Here is a 19513-nt window from a genome sequence, read left to right as displayed (position 1 = left end):
AACGCAACATAAGAAAAGTGACTCAGAAGATAGGGAAAATGATATAATACCTGAGGAAATTGTCAAAGAAGTAGAGGATTTTGAGAACAAACCAAAGTCCAATCTATAGGAAACTGAGGCAGAAGATAGGGTGATGTCGTGCCATGTTATGTGAGTAAAAGCACGAAGGGTGATGCCGTTCCATTGCATTTATATTATCATACTTTTGTGTTATTTCGAGTTAATGGCACGAAGAGTGTTTCCGTGCAAGTGAGGACGAGGGACATGCATTATGTTGTGATATCCTTTTTCTTGCAGATATCTTCGCGCCTTTACCTTGAATTGTTACTGTCGTACTTACTGTTCTTATGTGACTTGTCGTCACTGTTCTGTCTTTATTCTCTATCTCAATTGCTGTTGTGTTGCCCATGCCTTCTACTTGCTTAACTTGTAAATATCATGCCTACTTCCTGCTGGTATAATTGCATCCATGTCATATCTGTTTTGTTGCACTTAGGTACAGGTCTTCTTCCATGTTAGTCATTCATGTCTCTACTTGTTAACCTATAAAGATCATGTGTCCCCTTTCTTATTTGTTATATCTATATTCATGCCTCCACCATGCTAGTTAGTTGAAGTTACATTCCTTTTCCTAATTGTTGTCATTACCTTTATGCTTTTCACCTAGTCTGTTACTGATGTCCTTATGTACATTTTCGTTCATTATTACTACTTGCGTAATTCCTACTTTGTCATTTCTGTTATCGGTATTTCTGCCCTTCGGTTGGTACAGTTTTACGCATATTTGGTGAGGATGAGATAAATGCACGAAGGGTGTAGCCGTGCAGTTGAATTTGATGTCTTGAGTGTTTCTCTCACACTATGAAAGTTTTGAGGTGGTTATTGTGGTCATTGGGTTTCGCTCTAAGGAAAGGATTGGTCGAGATATTAGAAACTGTTGGATTGTGATCTCCTCTAGTACTCTGTTATTGCTTTGTACATTCGTTTGTGTGCTCTATTCTGTTATACTGTAGTATAGTTCTATTGTTAGTTACATTACAAATTTTATCAGTGAGCATCTTTTAACTAAAAAGTCTCGTCATTACTTCGACGAGGTTAGGCAAAATACTTACTAGGTACATGGGGTCGGTTGTACTCATACTACACTTATGCACCTTGCGTGCAGACTTTTAGAGCGGAGCTGCTGGTGATGTCGGGAGCTGGCTCTGAAGATGTTCGTGTATTTTGGATATGGCTGCCACTTGTCCTTGGTGGCTTTAGATTTTGTTAATCTATTATGTAGCTTTCAAACAGACCGTGTAATTATTTGTATCAACTTTGTAAATTCTAAGTCATAGAAGCTCATGATTTGTACTACCAGTTCTTGGGGTAATTTGTAAAAGTTCAGATAATTTTTCATTATTTTCTTACAAATTTCATTTGGATTGTATTGTTTGTTAGTTGGCTTACCTAGCGGGTCGAGTTAGGTGCCATCACGACTAGTGATTTTTGGGCCGTGATACTCGGGCTCTAATTCGAACATCCCCACAAGTGTAATAACATCATATAAACTCGCCCGCAAGCTTAAATCATCGAAATAACATCTAAAATTGAGAATCGATCATCAAAACTCGAGATTTTCAAAGTTTAAACTCAATTTTCCAACTTTTCACTTCAAGCGCCAAAGCAGCCTCGGGTCACCCGGGAGCCCGACCAAACATGCGTACAAGTCCAAAATCATCACATGAACTTACTGAAATCGTCAAAACACCGATCCAAGGTCGTTTACCAAAAATATTGACCGTGGTTAACTCTAGCCATTTTCAAAGTCAAAAATGATATTTTTTTAAAAAATTCACATTTAAACTTTTTGAAAATTGACACGCACCACGCACCACGCACGCAAGTTATAAATCATCAAATTGTGCGATGAAGAGTCTCGAAACACATAAAAGGGAACTAGTACTCAAAATGACCTATCATGTCATTACAATATGGTATCTTTTTTTATTTTTAGATTGCTATTATTACCTACTGTTTGATTGCTATCTTTCACTTTGATCTTTTAAATATCTTGTTATTGTTACTACTTGTTGTCACTAATATTTTTTTAATTTTTCTTTAGTTGAGGGTCTATCGAAAATAGTTTCTTTGTCTTCTCATGGTAGGGTTAAAGTATGTGTACACGCTACCCTCCCAGACCCTATTTGTAGAAATTCACTGATTTGTTGTTGTTGTACAATTTAGCAATAACATAGATTTATTAATTTATCATAACATCATAAGTTTACGCATCATGTTTGTTGCACAAGTAAAATAACATATTAATACTTTTTTATATTAAATAGTTTTTTATAGATGGACAAGTAAATAAATTTTTATGTGCAAACAAATACATATGCGTATAAGAAAATAATTTTATTTTATATGTTACTGGATATCGAAAATACTCCTTTTTAAGAAAAAATTTAATAATTATAAATTGATAACTAATATGATCAAGAATATTTATCCACCCATGAATATAATAAATTCATGATTTGTTTTATTTTTTGAATAACAAAGAATATGTATGAGTTTAGAAAGTATTTTTTAAAATAAATATTTGTACTAATTAATGCTAGAAGAAAAAACTAGTAAAATACGAAGTTGTTCCAAAAAATGTTTCTCACATATTTAAAATGGAAGAGACAGAGTGTAAAAACAATAGTTTATTTGAAACATAAGAATTGTTTTTTTTTTTTTGAAAAATCACCTATTAATTGGAGATTGTAATTGCTCTCTCTCTCACATCAAATTTGATGTGACCAAAAATTATTTGACCAGATAAACAATCCAAAATTATGTATCTGTACCCAATTATACCCAATTATACTCGAATCTAATTATAAGGTATCCTTTAAATATACTCTTAATATGTTTCCTTTTTTATAACTTGCGGAATTATTAGGAAAATCTTTATACTTTTGAAACAAAAATAAATTTTGTCTTTCTTGAAAAAAATATCTTTTTTATTTACATTTTGGTATAGTTAGAAATGGAAATTTTTATGTTTCCTTCTTAAAAAAATATTTTCCTCGTTTATTTACATTTTGAATTTTTTAACTTGAAAGCAATTACGTAGATTCCTTCTTGAAAAGGCATTTTTCTTTATTTACTTAGATTTTGGCAATCGAAGACAGTCCAATTCTTTCTTAAAAAGGTGTTTTCTTCTTTTCTTATTTTGGGAATTTTAGGAATGTGTTTTAATGTTTTACTTTCTTTTTATTTCTTTTGTGAATTTTAGAAATACTCCTTTTATTTAAATATAAATTAATTCATTCCTGGAAAGTACCAAGTTAATTTAATTTCATGTAGGAAAACGAAACATCTTTGCTTCTTTATAAAGAATTACAGTAGCCAATTTACCTCTAGATTTTGAAATTAATTTATCTTTCATCTATATATTGCGGTTTTATAAATTCATTCTACATTCTAACAAGTTCGTTTTTTTTCCTATTGCTCTTAAGAAGCACAATAAGTGACTTGTATTTACTAAATTTTAGCAAATCCCGGATGTCGTAAATCATATTACAAAATTGGACGAGAATAAAGATAGAGTCCCATTCTACATATTAATACCATTATCAATGAGGGTTCAAGTCCCTCTATCTCCAAAAAGACTATTTCAATCCCAACTATTTATCTGACCCCCCTTTTTTAGCTTTACCAAATGTTTTTTATCTTTTTCATTAGCTTTATTCTTGTAGAAATGAGTTTGATCGTAAATAATTTTCTCTTATCACAAGTCTTGTTATATATATATGATACACATAAAAATAAACAGATTTGAGCAAGAAATCCTTAGTTGAGTGATTGTTTAACAATATCATTACTCATACTGAAACTTAAAAATTTACAGATAGGGAAAGGCAAATTTGCAAGGATTCTTAATTAAATTTCAAAGGTTTTTGGAGGTTAGATGCGTCAATGAGAATAATGTAATGACAATGCATCTCATAATCATGCAACAATGTGTAATGCTTAATGTTTAATATATAATATTGTCTTTATTATAAAAAAGAGAGAATAATATTCAATTCTTAAAATCCTCATGGATTATCTAATCTTAATTTATTATTGAATTATTAACTTCCCATTTATGACAATAGTTAATTTTCCGTTACCATGATGAAATCAAAAGTAAGATCAACACACTTAATTAATTTCATGTGTCTAAGAAGTTTAAACAATTTTGATTGAAACTAATTCGTATTTAAAAAGCACATTCATATCTAGTGTTTTCTAAACAGATAAATAAAATATACTTTACGTCCAAAAGAAGACGTGAGTCATATCTGAAATTAGAATTTGATTGTTTTTGCAAAGCGTAATTTAACCTTTTGAAATTTATAGGGACAGGATTTTGAAATGGAATTCCATTTATTTTAGACCATTACAACAAAGTCAGTTATTACGTGTCTGTTCCAAATAACATAAACAAAACACTAATCATAAATGATTGAAATATATCATATTTATATTTCAATCCCAAATGGACTCATATAACCAACCTTTGCCCTAAGAATTTCATTATTTATACCAGAAGTGATAATGCTACTCAAACTTAAAACAAAAAAACTTTGATGGTACAATACCTTATTAATATCGAACAATAAAACAGTCGTTTGTTTTGCTAACACAAACTTTTCTTCACTGAAATATCAGAATAAATTTCTTATAAAAAGTAAACTTTTTATTAGTTAGTTCTAATAAGAAGAATGTTATATTTATGTATTTGAAATAATTTAAACTTTAGAAATTTTATATTACGCTTAGTGAGAAGTTCTTGTATCCACATAAATTGAAATTCACTCAAAGGCTTTTATCTTTTAAATTTTAAGTCTGTATGCGGGCAATCGGGGATAATGCATACCCTGATTTTACGGTAAAGAAAACGGAAGAAGGGCATGGATGCACGAGATTGAAATCGAGGCTGAGAGCCCTTCATATCGAGATCCATGAAAGGTGAACGATGTGCTCATCATCGAGTATGGTAAAGCGACGCTCCATGGACCTAGAACGAGTTCTAAGACCTGGAAAAATACTATAAACTGTTACACACGACTGTTAGAGGCCGTGATATTCGCACGTAACCGGATATCATGGCACAGATCTCGCTCGATGTCGGTTATGGATCAGTAATTAACGAAAACAGAAATTATGTTTACCCTTTTTAGACTTATATTAGGGATGAAACTCTCTTTCTATATAAAGGAAAAGTTTTTATTTTGTAAGACACACTGTAACACGCAAATAAAAACAATACAAGTTTATTTTTCTGCCTTTTAACTGTGGCTAAAGTTCTTATTTAACAGTTATGTTCTTCATTCACGACTGGGCTCGAACCAAGGGTCCAATCGAAGACGAGGCCATTGTTCAATCTATGTTCGGGTTAGGCCATACCATTACAACTAGTTTGATCGTTTATTTTATCTTTAACTCATTTATCTAATATTTTTGATTATTTGTGTTGAATCAAATCACATATCCTTAAAACTGCATATAAATTTAATTGTTATCTAATTTAAGGGTAAACAGTTTGGCACTCACCGTGGGGCTAAGGATAATAGTGGTGATTTGATACGAATCTCCATAACACACCCTATTTTACGCTTGTTCTTTAAAGTCTTAATTTCATGTCAGCTTGAAAATGTCAAACTCTCAGTCTACCCACTTGAACGTTGATGTCGAGTCTGGCCATCATGGCGATAATAATTTTGTGCCTAGCAACGAGGTGCCTCCTGCTGATCCCAACGGTGTCCCAGTTTCCGATCCGGGTGATGCTAACTCATAGGTGGCCATCGATGTAAATTTTCCAACTAATCCCGAAAATAGTTTTTGCGGGGGACCCCGACCAACAGCTCGAGAAGTGCCCGAAGGCGAAGGTGATGGGGTAAGCCTACAGCTAATCTTCAAAATGTTGCAGGCTCAACAGGCGGCAATAACACAGCTGCAGAATCAAAGCCATGCCCCCAATAGGGTCGAGCCCGAATAATCCCGGGAAAGCACCCGAAGAAACGAACAAATCACCGAGAGACCGGGTGAAGCTGAGCCCGGGGCCAATCCTGAGATAATGAAAATGCTTGAAGCATTAACGAAGAGGATGGAGTTAGGTGAAAAGAAAATTGAGGCTAATGATAAGAAGGTGGAAACATACAATTTCAGGGTCGATCAAATCCCGGGAGCGCCCCCCGATATTTAAGGGGACGAATTCCAAGAAATTTATCCAGAAGCCTTTTCCTCCGAGCACAGCACCGAAGTCGATCCCAAAGAGATTTCGTATGCCCGATATCCCCAAATATAACGGAACCACGGATCCGAACGAGCACGTGACCTCCTATACGTGCGCAATCAAGAGGAACGACTTGGAATACGATGAAATCGAGTCGGTGCTATTGAAGACGTTTGGGGAGACTTTTTCCAAAGGAGCAATGATATGGTATCACAACTTACCCCCAAATTACATTGACTCATTTTCTATGCTTGCAGATGCTTTCGTAAAAGACCATGACAGGGCCATCAAGGTCGAGACCAGAAATTCGGACCTTTTCAAGGTTAAACAAAGAGACAACGAGATGCTCAGGGAGTTCGTGTCAATGTTCTAGATAGAACAGATGGACCTACCTCTGGGTGTAGATGATTGGGCCGTTCAGGCATTCCCTCAAGGGCTTAACCCTCGCAGTTCCTTGGACTCTCAACAACTAAAACAAAATTTGGTAGAGTACCCGGCGGTGACCTGGGCCGGCATCCACAACAGGTACCAATCAAAGATCAGGGTCGAGGACGACCAACTCAGAGCTCCTTCTAGGTCTATTAACCCCATCAGGGCCGATGATTGGTCTAATATAGTCGTTGATCATGAGCCAAGACAGGTCCGAGATTGGTATCAATCATACAGTACGGACCGAATGAGAAATAGGTTCGGGCGTCACCCCACAAGGAATAAGAAAAGAGGCAATCGAGGGCCCAGTAACCGAGGTCTGATGAGCAAAAATGGTTTCTACAGGCCGCTCGGGGGTAGGGAAGCACCGAGATTAGCAGAGTATAACTTCAACGTTGATGTTGCTAGCATCGTGTCAGCCATCGGGCGCATCAAAGAGACCAAGTGGCCCCGACCATTGCAGTCCGACCTGTAACGACTCGGCCGGTTGTTTTAAGAATTTAAGTCATGTTCGGTGGCATAAGACCCTGAGCAGCTTCGTATTATGTGTATTGACTTGCGTGCGTGGTTGAATTCATTTACCGGATGATTTGGAGTGATTTGCGACACTTCGTCCCTAAAATGAAAGATTAATTCTTAGGATCTTGATCGTAGTCAGAACTGTGTGAAGACGACTCCGGAATGGAGTTTCGTCGATTCTATTAGCTCCGTTGGGTGATATTGGACTTCGGAGCGTGTCCGGATAGTGTTTTGGAGGTCCGTAGCTTATTTAGGCTTGAATTGGCAAAAGTTGAATTTTTGGAGTTTTGGACCGGTAGTGAAATTTTTAATATCGGAGCCAGAATCCGATTCCGAAAGTTGGAGTAGGTCCAAAATGTTGAATATGACTTGTGTGCAAAATTTGGGGTCAATCAAACGTGGTTTGATAGGTTTCGGCATCGGTTGTGGAAATTTGAAGTTCCAAATTTATTAAGTTTGAATTGGAGGGTGATTCATGATTTTAGCGTTGTTTGATGTGGTTTGAGGGCTCGACTAAGTTCGTATGGTGTTTTAGGATTTTGGTTGGTATGTTGGTTGAGTTCCCGCGAGCCTCGGGTGAGTTTTGGATGGTTAACGGATCATATTCGGACTTAGAAGAAATCTGAAGTTTCTGCCTTCTGGTGAAATCGCACCTGCGGAACTTGGCTCGCATGTGTGACCACGTAGAAGCGCAATGGACATCGTAGGTGCGCAAGGTCCGCAGAAGCGGAAGGGATTTTTGCAGGCGCGCACACACAGGTGCGGCCTTTCATCGCAGGTGCAGAGGCAGAGGGGGCAAGTGATTTGCGCAGAAGCGCACGCGCAAGTGCGAGCCCATGCTCCGCAGGTGCAGAAATGCTTGGGCAGTGTTCAAAACCGAAGGGCTTCGTGATTTTTGTCATTTTGGACTTTTCAAACTCGGTTTAGGGTGATATTTGAGAGCATCTTCGAGGGATTTTCAGTGGAAGCTTTGGGGTAATGATTCCTAAATTGTTTTTGGTTGTATTCTATTAATCTATAATTGTTTTCTCCATTTAATTTTGGATTTTTGGGGGTTGAAATTGGGAAAAATTGGAAGAATTTCTTCAATAAAGATTTTGAGTTGGATTCGTGAGTGAATGGGTGTTCGTATTTTGTGATTTTTACCCGATTCCGAGATGTGGGCCCGGGTCAACCTTTAACGATGAATTTTTGAATGTTTACTAAAATCTTGATTTCATTAATTTGATTAGCCTAATATAGTTATATTTATGATATGGAATTATTTTGGCTAGATTTGGGCCATTCGGAGTCAGATATACGTGGGAAAGGCATTGTGACCGATTGATTGAGCTTGGTTCGAGGTAAGTATCTTGCCTAACCTTGTGTGGGGGGATTTCCACTTAGGATTTGAGTCTTCTATGTTGATTGTAATCCATGTACGCAAGGTGACGAGTACGTGCTCGGACTTATTTGTGGAAAGTTGGCCTTTTAGGGTTCTTAGGTCCTTATATTCACCTAGTATGAAGTTGTTCTTGATATGATTAAGTTCCTATATACTAGTTTCACCTCTACATGCTTTAATTAAAATTAATTACTTTCATGATTCACTCTTATTGCCTCTTTGACCCTTACTTGACTTAACTGAAGATTTTACCTCCTCTATTATCATGCTACTCGTCTGCACATTTTTGTACAGATCCAGGTATTTGTTCGTTAGCTAGTTGTGTGGACTGTTGCTGCAGAGATTCAAGGTAAACCTGCCGCTACGTTCGCAGGCTTCGGAGTCACCTTCAAGTTTTCGTTTTTGCACTATTTAATCATATTTCTGGACATTTGTATTTATAAGCTTTCTAGCAAAAAAAAAAAAAAAACCTGTAAAGCTTATGACTTGTACTACCGGTTTTGGGAATTGTAAGAGATTATATTTAAAAATTGTTGTATTTTCAATTGTTGTTAGGCTTACCTAGTCCCTAAGACTAGGTGCCATCGCGATACCCAAACGGAGGGAAAATTGGGTCGTGACAAGTTGGTATCAGTGCTCTAGGTTCATAGGTGCTACGAGTCATAAGCGAGTTTAGTAGAGTCTTGCGGGTCAGTACAGAGAATTCTGTACTTATCTTTGAGAGGCTACAGAACTATTAAGACAGTCTCACTTCTTTCATTCCTATCGTGCGAGTTTATTGATCTCGGGGTTTGAAGTTTTATCATTCAATTCTCTCACAGATGGTGAGGACACGAGTTGCAGTTATCGACGATGTTGCTCCTGGAGCAGGTGTCGCTAGAGGCAGAGGCAGAGGCCGACAAGGAGTACGTGCCATAGCTAGTGCACCTACCAGAGCAGCAGTAGAGGAGCCGCCAGTAGTTCCAGTTGGGGGCAAGTACCGGAGGCGCCTGCTGTTACGCCCGGACTTTAGGAGACCTTAGCATAATTCCTGAGAATGTTTGGTACATTGGCTCAGCTCAGGCGGGGTTGATTCTGGTTGCACCGGCTACTTCACAGATCGGGGGAGGAACTCAGACTCCTGCCGTCCACACCCCAGAGCGGCAAGTTCATGTTGGTCAGGTTCCAGGTGTCATGGCGACACAACCTGTGGTTCCAGTTCAGCCCATGGTCAGGGCTGCAGCATCTGAGGAAGAGCAGCTTAGACTTGCAAGGTTCAAGAAATATGACCTTCCTACATTCAGTGGTTTGGCTTCAGAGAGTGCACAGGGTTTTCTGGAGGAGTGTCACCGCATTTTCCGTACCGTGGGTATTGTGGAGACGAGCGGGGTTGCTTTTACTACATTCCAGCTCAGCAAAGCGGCTTATCAAATGTGGTGGGCATATGAGTTGGGTAGCCCAGCCGAGTAAGCTTTACTTACATGGGTTCAGTTTTCAGAGATGTTCTTGAGAGAGTTTGTACCTCAGTCCCTTCGATATGCATGGCGCGCAGAGTTTGAGCAGCTGCGCCAGGGCACTATGTCAGTGTCAGAGTATGCCATACGATTCAGTAATTTGGCCAGGCATGCACCTGCTTTGGTCACCACAGTTAGAGAGCATGTCCGCAGATTCATTGAGGGACTCAGGCATGATGTTCAGTTCAGCATGGCTCGGGAGTTAGAGTCAAATGTTTCATTTCAGCAGGTGGTAGGGATCGCTTACCGAGTAGAGGGCATATAGGACCAGGAGAGAGAAGACAGGCGAGGCCTTAAGAGAGAGTACAAGCGAGATCAGGAGAGAGAGGACAGGGAGACGAGGAGGCCTCGTAGATCGGAGAGATCTACTGGTCCTTATTTTGGAGGTAGGGTACGACATGGTAGAGGTTTTGTGGGTCATCCAGTTCAGTTTGCACTTCACGCTTCGCATAGTGTTTCAGGTGCTCATGGGTCTCAGAGTACCCGTACCGCACAGTTCCCACAGCCACGTCGGCAGAGAGGTTGCTTCGAGTGTAGATATACCAGCCACAGGGTGAGAGATTGTCCTAGACTTCGGACAGATGTGTCACAACGGGGTATTCAGGAGAGTGGAGGGCACCCAAGAAGAGAAGGCCCATCCCGTTTATATGTCTCATTTAGTAGGCTAGAGGCCGTTGTGCAAGATGATGTCATACATGTATGCTTTTAATTTGTTACAGAGGGGTACCATTTGTATTTTGATTCGGTTCTGCTTATCGGGGAGTTCCCCTATTTGTCGTCCCACCTATGGGTGAGTTCATGACTTAGTATTATGTTTAGGTATTTACCCCTATTGGGAGACTCTATGAGTGGTATCCATGTCTATCGTTTGCTTCTATTCATTATGGAAAGTTACCAGATAAGAAGTGAATTCATGTTGTACATTATGGTAGGTTTGATGTGATTCCTGAGTAAATTGGTTACGATTTGTGATTTGATACTCTACCGAGGTGAGAGTTTAGTAAGTGTTGTGATTTTATTGGAAGAATTGAATTAGTGGAAGATTTCCATTGGTATGATGTGTATTCGACTTGTTATTCAGAGTTGAGGGTGAGACCCTCGCGATTCCATGTTATTTGATATGTTTGAGCTGGGCTGCGTGTCTCGGTGGAAAATTATACTAGGATGATATCCTTATGATTTGTTCATGTACATTGATTTTTCCTTTTGAATTGATTCGTAGTATGATACTGTTAGAGAGTTGTGCCTGTCGGGATTGTTTGATATTTCCCTTATGTGTTTCTCTTTACATATTCAGTCATTTTCATTTTGTGCTTCTCGAGTTTTAGCTTGCGGGGTGTGTGCCCGGTGGTGTTAGTTGTGACTTGTTGATTCGCGTGTATAGTTAAGAGGCCTTAATGTTTCTTGCATCGTTGTCAGTGTTGTGGAGGTTTGAATAGGGCTCTAACGGATATGAGGCTAATTTCCGGTGCTGGTTTTGATTACGGGCAACTATTGTGATTAGAAATGTTATTATTGGCCTATGTGTGGTGTGTCTTATTGTGTGGTCGTACCTTGTGGGTGTAGGCATGAGTTGTTACACCAGGTTGAGACTGATACCGGTTATGGATTTAGAATCGGGTCTTTTGAAGATAAATAAAAGGTGAGAATTTTGACTGTAAGGCTTATCGGTGTTGATAAAAAGGATAAATTATAGTTAGGATGATGTCGTTAGGCTTATGTGGATTGGGGTGACGTGGGGTCCCCCGCGGGTGTATGTTTGATATGTACTTTCAGTGATTCGAAGATTTCGAGGCGATTCTTAGCACGTTCGAGGACGAACGTTTGTCTAAGAGGGGAAGGATGTAACGATCCGGCCGATCATTTTGAGAATTTAAGACCCGTTCGGCAGCATAAGTCCCTGAGCAGCTTAGTATTATGTGTATTGACTTGCGTGGGTGGTTAAATTCAGTTACCAGATGATTCTGAGTGATTTGGGACACTTAGTCCCTAAAACGAAAGCTTAAATCTTAGGATTTTGATCGTAGTTGTAACTGTGTGAAGACGACTCCGGAATGGAGTTCCGTCAATTCTGTTAGCTCCGTTGGGTGATATTGGACTTAGGAGCATGTCCGGATTGTGTTTTGGAGGTCCATAGCTTATTTAGGCTTGAATTGACGAAAATCGAATTTTTAGAGTTTTGGATCGGTAGTGGAATTTTTGATATCGGAGCCGAACTTTGATTCCGGAAGTTGGAGTAGGTCCGAAATGTTGAATATGACTTGTGTGCAAAATTTGGGGTCAATCAAACATGGTTTGATAGGTTTCGGCATCGATTGTGGAAATTTGAAGATTCAAGTTCATTAAGTTTGAATTGGAGGGTGATTCGTGATTTTAGCATTGTTTTATGTAGTTTGAGGTCTCGACTAAGTTCGTATGGTGTTTTAGGATTTGGTTGGTATGTTGGTCGAGGTCCCGGGGGACTCGGGTGAGCTTTGGATGGTTAACGGATCAAATTCAGACTTAGAAGAAATCGAAAGTTTCTGCCTTCTGGTGCAATCGCACCTACGGAACTTGGCTCGCACGTGCGACCACACAGAAGCACAATGGACATCGCAGGTGCGCAAGGTTCGCAGAAGCGGAAGGGATTTTGGTAGGCACGCACGTGCAGGTGTGACCCTTTCATCGCAGGTGCGGAGGCAGAAGGGGCAAGTGATTTGCACAGAAGCGCTCATTTTGTTTGCACAAGCGCACGCGCAGGTGCGGAAATGCCTGGGCAGTGTTTAAAACCGAAGGGCTTCGTGATTTTTGTCATTTTGGACTTTTCAAACTCGGTTTAGGGCGATATTTGAGAGCATATTCGAGGGATTTGCAGAGGAAGCTTTGGGGTAATGATTCCTAAATTGTTTTTGGTTGTATTCCATTAATCTATAGTTGTTTTCTCGATTTAATTTCGGATTTTTTGGGGTTGAAATTGGGAAAAATTGGAAGAACTTCTTCAATAAAGATTTCAAGTTTTGAAAGGGGATTTGTGGTCGGATTTGAGTAATTCTTATATGGTTGGACTCGTGAGTGAATGGGTGTTCGTATTTTGTAATTTTTACCTGATTCCGAGACGTGGGCCCGGGTCAACCTTTAACGATGGATTTTGGAATGTTTACTAAAATCTTGATTTCATTAATTTGATTGGCCTAATATAGTTGTATTTATAATATGGAATTATTTTGGCTAGATTTGGGCCATTCGGAGTCATATATACGTGGGAAAGGCATTGTGACCGATTGATTGAGCTTGGTTCGAGGTAAGTATCTTTCCTAAACTTGTGGGGTGGAATTTCCACTTAGGATTTGAGTCTTCTATGTTGATTGTAGTCCATGTACGCAAGGTGACGAGTACGTGCTCGGACTTATTTGTGGAAAGTTGGTCTTTTAGGGTTCTTAGGTCCTTATATTCACTGAGTATGAAGTTGTTCTTGATATGATTAAGTTCCTATATACTAGTTTCACCTCTACATGCTTCAATTAGAATTAATTACTTTTAGGATTCACTCTTATTGCCTCTTTGACCCTTACTTGACTTAACTGAAGATTTTACCTCCTCTATTGTCATGCTACTCTTCTGCACATTTTTGTGCAGATCCAAGTATTTGTTCATTAGCTAGTTATGTAGACTGTTGCTGCGGAAACTCAAGGTAAACCTGCCGCTGCGTTTGCAGGCTTCAGAGTCACCTTTAAATTTTTGTTTTTGCACTGTTTATTCGTATTTATGGACAATTGTATTTAGAGGCTTTCTAGCGAAAAAAAATAATATTCTGTAGAGCTTATGACTTGTACTGCCAATTTTGGGAATTGTAAGCGATTCTATTTAAATAATATTGTTGTTTCAATTGTTATTAGGCTTACCTAGTCCCTAAGACTAGGTGCCATCACGATACACAAACAGAGGGGAAATTGGGTCCTGACACGGCCCTACCCAAAGAGACCCTAGTTTGATGTGTAAGTATCACGACACTCATAGTCACAGGATCGAGGATTGCCGATAGTTGAGAGAAGAAGTTGCCCGGTTATTCAACAACGGGCACCTTCGAGAATTTCCGAGTGATCGAGCAAAAAACTACTTTAGGAACAGGGACGCCAACAAATAGGTCAAATAATAGAAGCCTCGACACGTCATCAACATGATCATCGGAGGAGTCGATGTCCTCAAGAACCAATGATAAAGCTAACTAAAGTATCTATCATAATGCATAAACGTACCTGGGATTATGTCCCGGAGGGAACGATTTCGTTCAGCGACGAGGATGTTGAGGGCATCGTGAAACCTCACAATGATGTGCTGGTAATATTTGTACTTATCAATAAGTCTCGAGTTAAACGTGTGTTGATTGATCCGGGTAGTTTGGCCAACATCATTAGATCAAGGGTCGTAAAGCAATTGGGGTTACAAGACCAAATTGTGTCGACAATCCGGGTGTTGAACGGGTTTAACATGGCATGTGAGACCACTAAAGGGGAGATAATCTTGCCAGTAAATACCACCAGGACGATACAAGAAACAACATTCTACGTGATCGAGGGGGACATAAGATATACCGCTATATTTGGAAGGTCGTGAGTTCATAACCTGAGGGCAGTGCTCTCGACCTTGCACTAGGCATTGAAATTCCCCACACAGGGGGGAGTCAAGACAGTCTACGGAGAACAGCTGGCCGCAAAGGAGATGTTCGTTGCCGACGAGGTAATCCCGGTGCCCACGGTTTCAACATCAAGGAACGCGGAGCCAATCAGAAAGGAAGAAACTAAATAGCAATCACTGATGCCGGCCACGGCCGAACCGGAGAAATGAGGCGCAGACAAGGAGGATGATTACGGTGTCCCGAGATCATTCATAACTTCTGATGAAACCGATACCACCAAATCTACGGTCGAAGAGTTGGAGCAAGTCATATTAATTGAAAACCTACCAGATCGAAAGTTATACCTGGGCACGAGGTTAACCCCCGAGCTTAGGAAAAAACTTATTGATTTTCTTAAAGCTAACATAGATTGTTTCGCTTGGTCCTATCTTGACATGACAGGGATCCCACCTGAGGTAACCACTCATAAGCTGAGTTTGGACCCAAAGTTCCATCCAGTTAAACAGAAGAGGAGGTCACAGTCTGAGATCAAACATGCATTCATCAAGGATGAGGTATCCAAACTTCTGAAAATAGGGTCAATCTGGGAAGTTAAATACCTGGACTGGTTAGCTAAACATAGTGGTAGTGCCTAAAAAAGGGAATAAGCTAAGAATGTGTGTAGATTACAAAGACCTAAACAAAGCATGCCCTAAAGACATTCTCTTTGCCTAACATCGATCGAATGATCGATGCAACAGCCGGGCACGAGATACTCAGCTTTTTCGACGCCTACTCAGGGTACAACCAAATTCGAATGGACCCGTACGATCAAGAAAAGACTTATTTCATCACTAAGTTCGACACCTACTGTTATAATGTAATGCCGTTTGGATTAAAGAACGCTGATGCCACCTACCAATGGCTAATAAATTGGATGTTTGAAAAACAAATAGGGAAATCAATGGACGTTTATAGTGATGATATGTTGGTCAAGTCCCTACGAGCAAAGGACCATTTGAGGCATTTGCAGGAGACCTTAAACATTCTAAAGAAATACAACATGAAGCTAAATCCAGAGAAGTGTGCATTCGGGGTCGGATCGGGCAAATTCCTCAGGTTTATGGGATCCAATAGAGGATCGATATCAACCCCGACAAAATAAAAGCCATACAGGATATCACCGAGGTGGACAACGTCAAGGCCGTTCAAAGACTGATAGGGCATATAGCCGCCTTGGGCCGGTTCATCTCGAGATCCTCAGACAAAAGCCACCGATTCTTCTCATTGTTAAAGAATAAGAATAACTTTTCTTAGACCCCAGAATGCCAGCAAGCTTTGGAAGAACTCAAACGGTACCTATTGAGTCCACCCTGCTGCACACTCCGAAGGCAGACAAACAGTTGTACCTCTACTTGACGATTTCTGAGGTGGTGGTACATAGAGTCTTAGTCCGGGAGGAAGAAGGTACATAATTTCCTACTTACTATGTTGGTAGAACTCTACGCGAGGCCGAACCAGGGTATCCTCACCTGGAAAAATTAGCGTTCGCTTTGCTAAGCACTTCCAGGAAGCTAAATCTATACTTTCAATGCGCACCCCATATGTGTCGTGACCTCTTACCAGCTAAGGAATATCATGCACAAGCCCGAGCTCTCATGCCGGTCGGCCAAATGGGCCTTGGAAATTAGCGGGTACGATATCGAGTATCGACCCCAGACCGCCATAAAATCTCAGATTTTGGCAGACTTCGTTGTCGATGTTAAGCCAGCCTTAATACCCGAAGTTGAAAGGGAACTACTGTTAACCTCGAGGACCACTTTGGGAATTTGGATCCTTTTCAATGACGGTACCTCCAATGCAAAGGGGTCCGGGCTCAGAATCGTATAAAAACCATCTACGGGAAATGCTATTAGGGAATCTATTAGAACTGTGAAATTGACTAGCAATGAAGTCGAGTATGAGGCCATGATTGCAGGTCTAGAATTTGTTAAATTCCTTGGGGCCGAAGTGATCGAAGCCCAGTGTGACTCCCTCCTCATGGTAAATCAAATTAACGGAACATTAGAGGTAAAGGAAGAGTAGATGCGAAGGTACTTGGACAAATTTTAGGTAACCCGACACCAATTCAGGGAATAGACCCTGCAGCATGTACCTTGAGATCAAAATAGTGAGGTCAATTCACTGGCTAACTTGGGGTCATTAGTCGATTCCGATGAATTTAATAGCAGTAGTGCAGCTAATGAACTTGGTGATAGAAGAAGGACACGCCGAAGTGAACTCAATGAGTTTAACTTGGGATTGGAGAAACACATACATAGACTACTTGAAGACATGAAAATTACCTTCGGATCCCAAAGAATCGAGAGCCCTGCGCACAAAAGCTGCCAGATGTAACTTGGTCGAAGGGGCATTATTCAGGAGGACCTTCTTTGGCCAACTATCTAGATGCTTAGGATTAGGAGAAACCAAATACTCCATGAGAGAAGTTCATGAAGGCACTTGCAAGAACCATTCGGGGGCAGAATCCTTGGTTTAGAAACTAATTAGGGTCGGCTAGTACTAGACCAAAATGGAGAAGGATGTAAGGCACTTCGTATGGAAATGAGAAGAATGCCAAAGACACGCCCCGGCGATCCATCAACCGGGAGAAATGCTCCACTCAGTCATGTCCTCATGGCCATTTATGAAGTGGGGAATGGACATCGTTGGTCCCCTGCCATGGGCACCCGGTAAATCTCAATTCATACTATTCATGACCAATTATTTTTCCAAATAAGTTGAGGCCCAGGCATTCGAAAAGGTTCGAGAGAAAAAAATCATTGAATTCATCTAGGACCATATAATATGCCGATTTGGAATACCGGTCGAGATTGTTTGCGACAACGGAAAATAATTCATCGGTAGCAAGGTGAGTAAGGTTTTTGAAGTTAAAAAGATCAAGAAGATAATATCAACACCTTATCATCCTAGTGGGAATGGGCAGGTGGAATCAACGAACAAGACTACACTTCAAAACCTGAAAAAGAGGTTGACCGGTTCGAAAGAGAAATGGAAGGATATCCTGCCCGAAGTCTTGTGGGCATATCGTACGACTTCAAAATCGAGCACCGGGGCCACCCAATTTTCTTTGGTCTATAGAGCCGAAGCCTTAATACCAGTCGAGGTGGGAGAACTGAGCCTCATGTTTTAGTATGCGACTGAAGAGCCAAACGGTGAGGCCATTATCACGAGCCTGGAACTATTGAATGAAAGGCGGGAGGCCGCCCTGGTCCGGTTGGCCGTCCAAAAATAACAAATAGAAAGGTATTACAACCGAAGAGCCAGCCTCCGACACTTTCAAGTCGGGGACTTGGTGTTAAGAAAGGCAACACTACACACCAGGAACCCGAACGAAGGGAAACTGGGCCCGAATTGGGAAGGACCGTATCGAGTTGCTGGAATAACCGATATAAACTCGAAGTGGGAAACGGTGTACAACTACCAAACAACTAGAATGCGACACACTTAAAGTGGTACTACTGCTAAGGTGCAAACTCAATTAATTTTTAATCATGTTATAAATCGGACTAACATATGCAGGTAATCAGCCAAGGATGGATGTGGGTATTAGGTCTGAAAGCACGTGTCACACTCTTTTTTCCTTGAACCGGTTTTCTCCCGAAATGGGTTTTTCGGCAAGGTTTTTAACGAGGCAACAGTAAAACGTGCTACCTTAGATTTGAAGACTGGTTTTAAACTAGAATCAATGGTCGTTTGCATTAGATCAACAATATCCGAGCCCTCACGAGTTCGACCTCGAATACTGGGGGCCATTACCCCCGGGTTAAGATCTTTAGCAAGGGAAAAAGAAACTTTATGTGCTAAAAGTTAAGGCTTGGTGGTTAGGATTCATTGTAAGGGTCAAATGGTCATATGTACCGTGCCCACATAGTCCACTCTAGCCACGACACAAGTTTTATGCGCCTTCGATCATGTATCTTGCATATTAAACAATGAAAGAAATTTCTACTTCCCTTACACTTTGTTACTACGCATTTTGCTTCTTCGATCCTGGATCCTAAAGCCCACGGGGTATCCCCCATACAAAAAATTGAAACCTGCTAAAAGGTTACCTTCAATAAAAACATCATCTAAAAACACTTAAGCATCTTAAAAACCTTTGGTATCACCAAGGGTTCAAAGCCACAAGTAAACCAAAGTTGCATCGAAGACGGGCTCCGTTCGGACCTTCGAAAAATGGATTCTCCAAAACTACATCTGATTTTATGCTAAGGCATTAAAAACAATAGGCAAATAGAAAGTGCAAGAATATGCTGGAAAGGTAAAGACACAGTATTGCCAGAAATGGGAAAATTTTATATACTCCAAAATATATTTACAAAGGCGCGATAGAATGACCTCAAAATAAACAAAAAAAATACATAAGGAAAAATTGGAAAAGTACTAGGGCATCTACCCATGGTCTTCACCGGGGCCCGACTCGTCGCCAGAATCGTCGGAGCCCTCGGAACCCTTAGGCTCATAGCGCTCCTTTGCCTTGGCCTTGAGCCTCCTAGCTTCTTCAATCTCGGCCGATAGGTCAAACCCTCGGGCATGGATCTCTTCGAGGGTCTCTCTCTGGGATAATCGCTTTATGTACTCAGTCTTTGTCTTTAAGCGGGTCTCGGCTACCTCCACATTGGTCTTATATTGGGCCACTATTTCCTCGGCATCAGTAGAGGTTGCATCCAATTTGGACCTCAGTGCAACATATTTTTGTCCGAGGGCATCCAGTTCCGTGACGGCCGAGCTCAGCTGTGCCTGGAGATCATCATTTAGTCGAGACCACTTATCGGCTT

Source organism: Nicotiana tabacum, chromosome 13, assembly GCF_000715075.1.
Source record: "Nicotiana tabacum cultivar K326 chromosome 13, ASM71507v2, whole genome shotgun sequence".
In the NCBI taxonomy this organism is placed as follows: Eukaryota; Viridiplantae; Streptophyta; class Magnoliopsida; order Solanales; family Solanaceae; genus Nicotiana; species Nicotiana tabacum.
Note: the sequence above shows the minus strand (reverse complement) of the source record.